The sequence below is a fragment of the Equus asinus genome, chromosome 26 (assembly GCF_041296235.1).
Source record: "Equus asinus isolate D_3611 breed Donkey chromosome 26, EquAss-T2T_v2, whole genome shotgun sequence".
Lineage (NCBI taxonomy): Eukaryota > Metazoa > Chordata > Mammalia > Perissodactyla > Equidae > Equus > Equus asinus.
Window position 1 is genome coordinate 27,977,781 of NC_091815.1, and position 6,000 is coordinate 27,983,780.

Here is a 6,000-nt window from a genome sequence, read left to right on the forward strand (position 1 = left end):
CAGTCTTCACCTGCAGTTTTTAACTCCATTAACCAGTACCTCTCTCTTGCAAATCCTCCCTTGGCTTCTGCTAACAAATCAACCCAAAACTTAGCATCTCAAAAGAACAAGCATTAATTATCTCATCGTTTCTGTGTGTCAGGAATCCATGAGCAGCTTAGGTGAGGGGTTGTGGTCTCTTCTGAAGGCTTGCGGGGTGTGTGTGTGTGTGTGTGTGTGTGAGTGACGACATAGTTTCTCCTAGGGAGAGTGATCCAACAGAGAGAGAGAGAGAGGAAGGGAAGGAGGGAAGCAGAGAGGAGAGAAGGGGAATAAGAGAGACATGCGAGCACTCACGGAAGCCGTGGTCTTTTTATTACCTAACCTCAGAAGTGACAGCCCATCACGTCTACCACATTCTGTCCATTAGAACTGAGTCACCAGGTCCAACCCACACTCACGAGGAGGGGATCACACAAGGGCATGAGTACCAGGAGGCGAGGAGTCCCTGAGGGCCTCCTAGAGGCTGCCTTCCACAGCTTCCATGATGTGACACATTCATGGTTCTCCTCTTTCCTCCCTGACAGCTTCTTCTCTGTTCCATGTAGAGACTCTTCTTCCTCTGCTCACCTTTGAAATATGGCTCTTCCCCTGGGCTCCTTTCTTGGCCCATAGCTCTTCTCATTCTACATATTCTTCCTGAGAGGCATCATCCAGCCTCAGGATTTTAGTTACTATCTATCTCTATGCTGGTGATGCCCAGATCTTCAGCCTAGACCTCTCTCCACGATACTGCACACAATATCCTAGTATCAACTACAGAGCCAATCTAGACTTCTGGATCTAGGTCATGTCCCAGGGGCACCGCAGACAGAAGAGGTTCCAAAAAGAACCTCTTTGAATAAGTTCTGTGCTTCCTCCTGTTTTCTCCCATCTCAATGAATGGCACCTCCATCTACCCAGACATCCAAGTGAGAAACGTGGCCGTCATCCTTGACAGCACCCTCTCCCTCACCCTCATGTCCAAACATAAAGCCTTGCTAACTCGACTTACCTCCAGGTTTTTCAAGCCTGTCGCCTCCTCCTTGTCCCTGATACCAGTGTTACCATACCAGCCTTTAGCACTTCCTGCCCAGGCTATTGCAACAGCTTCCTGATTCTTCTCATCTCTACTCTTGCCCCCTCAAATGCATCCTCTCAAAAATGCAAAGCTCCCCTTGATGAAAACTCCCACGGCCTCTGAGATCAAAAGATGCTTAATGACCAGCCCCATCCAGTCTCTCCAGGAGCATCTTTCTTTCACGGCTAATGCTCTAGCAACCCCGCTGCCTGCTTGCACACAACCTGCTCTTCCTCACATGCATGCTTTTGTTCATGCTGTCCTCTCTGAGTCTAATGCCCCTCCAACTTTGGGAGAACTATTTCCCCTCTAAAACTTGAGAAAATTTCTCCAGGTTGGTTTTATGTCCCAGCTCACTGTGTCGTTTTGTTTATTTAATTTAATTTTTTGGTAAGGATTGGCCCTGAGTTAACATCTGTGGCAATCTTCCTCTATTTTGTACGTGGGGCACCACCACAGCAGGGATTGATGAGCAGTGCATAGGTCCATGCCCGGGATTTGAACCTGCAAACCCCAGGCCTCCGAAGCAGAGCATGCAAACTTAACCACTACACCACCGGACTGGCCCCTGTTTTGATTTATTGAGGTGTTTGCCTCTCCTACTGGACTACGAGCTCTTGAGGGCAGGAATTGTATCCTCTCCCGCTTTGTACTCCCAGCACCTTCCATAGAAGTCATACTTGTGTAGATACCCCAGCTGTGTGTGCTGAATGCATGGCTGTATAAACTGGAAATTTGTGATAGCCAAGGCTATGTGAGCTGATTCTTGAAGTTGCATAGAACTTAATTAGGGGGAAAAGAGTGGGAAGGGCTTCCCAGTTATAGAAAATTGCATATGCAAAGGCCAGGAGGTAAGAGGAGACAGACTCAAGGAAGTAGATATGGTCTGGTGTGGTTGGAGTATAGGGTGCACAGTGGGCAGTGACTGGAGGGGGAGGGCCTGAAAAACTGGCTAAGGAGTTTGGTTTTCATTCTGTTGGCAATGGGGAGACCTGAAAGTTTGCAGCAGGGAGTGATTTCCTCAGAGCCATGTTATAGAAGGATCATCCCAGAGAACAGTGTGGAGGATGGATTAGAAAGGGCAGGACTGGAGGCCGGGAGGCCAGGTAGGAAACAGTTGCATTGGGCTGAGCAGGAGGTGTGGAAGCCTGAGCTAGGACACTGGAAGCAGGGAAGAGAAGAGGAGAGGGATTTGAGAAATATCAGGTTGAATTCTATGAAATTGCTGTTTTGGAAGAAAAAGTCAGTTGATTGGCAATTTTCATATGTTTCATCTTAATATTAAGGAGGTAAATGAACTGGATGGGATTTCGAGCCTGAATTGGACGTGAATGTGAGGAAGAGGCTGTCAAGGCTGGGGGCCATTTTTCTTTTTTCTTTTTTAAAGATTTTATTTTTCCTTTTCTCCCAAAGCCCCCTTGTACATAGCTGTGTATTTTTAGTTGTAGGTCTTTCTAGTTGTGGCATGTGGGGTGTCGCCTCAGCAGGGCTTGATGAGCACTGCCATGTCCGCGCCCAGGATTCAAACCGGCGAAACCCTGGGCCGCTGAAGCACTTAACCACTCGGCCATGGGGCCGGCCCCCTGGGGACCATTTTCCTGACTTGATTGACAGATAGGATGGAGGTGCCACTATGAGGGGTGCAGGGCGTGGTGGGGAAGGTGGCCTGTTCAGGTTGGACATGTTGATGTCCTTGGGGACCTCCAGGAGGGGGCTGGGTATATGAGTCTGAAGCTAAGGAGAGAGGGATAAGCTGGAGACAAATCTGGGACCTCCCAGCATAGAGAAGGCAGTTGTAGAGAGCAGCCGAGACAGTAGGAGAACCAAGGCAGTGAGCTTTCTCAGTTGCAAAGAGGATTTTAAAAAGATGGCTGTGGCTGCATGTTGCAGAGAAGGCAAGTTGGATGAGACTGAAAAGCGCCTGTTGGATTTAGCAAGGAGGAAGCCATCTGGGAGGGGGGACAGTGATGGGAGTGGCCTGGACTGGGTCCTGGAGGGACAGAAACTAGGCTTGGCCTTGGGACTGTCCTTTCATCCTCAGTAATTCATGACTCTAGCCACCAGGGGGCAGTGGCCACATGGAATCCAGGCCAAAGGGATTCATTCGCTGGGGTCAGCAAGCTTTGGGGTACATATGGGCTGTGGGCAGGGTTTGGGGGGTTGGCCCATTGCAGAGGCTGTTTCCTAGTGGAGAGGGATATCCCCACGTGAAGGAAGCCTGGAAGAAGTTCTGGAAGGGCAGGGGAAGGAAGCCCTTTCTGTGGGGTGGACAGAGGCAGATTAGCAATTCCCAGTCCTGTCTTGCGGTTTCCCTCTTGTGGGCCTTTGGGGGTGCAAGTGGGCTTATTCAACCTGGTACTCCCAGTAGTCATGGGTTTATATTTTGGACCTGAATTTTCTTTCCTCTCGTTTTTTTGATAGTCCTACCTTGTATTCCGTGTTCAAGACATACTGAACATTTTTCAGTTCTCACCTGCTTCCATGTGAAAGTCCTTCCATGGAAACGTCTCACTCCCCACTCCCATCCTTCAGGTCTTGTCTCCGGCATCGCCTCCTCCTGGAAGCCCTCCCTCACTGCCCCTTCCATCTCCTCTTGGCTCCTACAGAGCCCTGTGTTTTCCCTATCTAGAATCTTAATGTTTTGGCTTATTATTGCTTGTTTATTTATTTATATTTAGTCAGCTTTATTGCAGTATGATTTAAATACAATGGTATTCACCAATTTTAAGTGTACAGTTTAATGAGCTTTCGCCCTTTCTCTCTCTCACACACACACAGACATAGAGTCCTGTAACCACCACCACAATCGGGATGCAAAACATTTTGCTTATCCCAAAAAGTTCCCTCCTGTTCCTTTGCTAGAGACCCTCCTCCCACTCCTTGCCCCTTTCAACTGCTGATTTCTCTAGTTTCACTCTGTCTAGAATTTCATGTAAATGGAATCCTACAGGATGTAGTCTCCTGTGTCTAGCTTTGTTCACTTTGCTTTTGGGGTTCATCTGTGTTGCTGTATGTATCAGTAACTATATATTTATTGTCTGTTTACCCCCCAGACGACAGTTTCTGTGAGGACAGAGTTGTGTCTCGGTCACCTTTGTGTCTTCAGCTTGCAACATAGTACTAGCACGTGGTAGCACTCAGTAAATGTTTCTTAAGTAGAACTGAAGCGAATGCTCTGGGAGAGCCAACCCAGGAGAGCTTCTGGATCTTGGATGTGCGTAGAGCAGGGCCCATCTGCAAGATGCCCGTGGCTTTCAGCTTTCGTGTCACCCTCCAGCTGCTCCTCCCTCCTGGCCCTTTCCAGTCAGCAGGCCCTTGCTCCGCTGTCCCTTTCTAAGCTTCTTCCCTCTACCTGGTCCTCTGTTCCATACTCTTATCCTCCCCAGCTTCCTCTGACCTTTGGAAGTCTCCATTCCATTGAGCTCTTGCCTCCCTGAGGCTACCAGTCTCTCAGCTCCTCCTCCCACCTCCTCCAGGACCTCCCCACTTCAGATGCCTCTACACCCTGGCCTCCCTCTGTGCCTCAGGGGCCTCTTTCTCTGAGCTCCTTTTAGGATGCTGGGGGCACTGTTATGTTATGGAGCTGTGTTATGACTTCTCTTCCCTTCTCTTTCCTGCTTCCTGCCATTCCCCTTCACCCCCATCCCATTCAAACACCTTCTCATGGGAGGCCCTTGGGGGAATCTCTGAAATTTGTACAGACCAGAAAAACCTCCCTCCCTCCATCTCCTTTCTCCTCTCCCCAGGCCCCTTCTCTCTTCTTCTTCTTTTTTTTTTTTTTGAGGAAGATTGGCCCTGAGCTAACATCTGCTGCCAATCCTCCTCTTTTTGCTGAGGAAGACTAGCCCTGAGCTAACATCCATGCCCATCTTCCTCCACTCTATATGTGGGACGCCTACCACAGCATGGCTTGCCAAGCAGTGCCATGTCCGCACCCAGGATCCGAACCAGCGAACCCCAGGCCGCTGAAGCAGAACGTGCGAACTTAACCTCTGTGCCACCAGGCTGGCCCCTCCTTCTCTCTTCTTGACACCCTCATCCTGCTCTCTTCTCCCCGTGCTCCGGTCAGCCCCACTCCCCTCCTTTTCTCCTTCTCCCTGGCTTGCCTCCCTTCTCTCCACTCATTCCCCCCCTGTTGTTGTGCTCCCCCTTCCTCACCCACCCTCTTCCCAGCTGCTTCTGTCCCCAGGGCCTCCTTTCTTCCTTCCCTGGGTCCCATTCCTCTTCTCCGTCTCTCTTTTTTTCCTCCCTTCTTCCTGCATCACTTCCATTTCCCTTATCTTACCCAGTTTATCCTCAGGGGTTGTAATGGAGACCCTAGACTTGTGACCCAGACACAAAGATGTACACTCACACACACACAGATAGGAGGCCACAGATGCGTGAACAGACGTGTTGCATTAGTGAGCGTGTGCGTCTGTCTAGAGGTACGTTCAGAATTCTAAGACACACAATTAAGAGTATCCATAGCTTACAACGTATTGCACTTAGTATACACCAGGTAATGCTATTTTTACACGCGTTTCTGAGATGTGAACTGACAGAACGAGGAGGGGTGAGAGCTAACCAGGCACACAAGTTCACTCGCACAGGAAGAGATGAGCGTGTACCCCCGTACCCAGAGACGGCCCTCACTCGGACCCACATGTTCACACACTCCTCACAGGAATCCAGTACTTCTGGAATTGGGGCTCTTCCAGAAGCACATTTTGTGCCGGCTGCTGCGTACATCTTTGCATGTATCTGGTGTCCTCATGGGGTCATGACTCAGGGCTAGGTGGAGCCCTCAAGAGCATTTAGGACAAGCAGCACCCAGGCCTTGCTTGAGTCTCCTACTGGATCTGCCTCTGGTAAGGACATGAGGGATGCCAGCTTCTGCTTAATATGGATATTCTGGATAA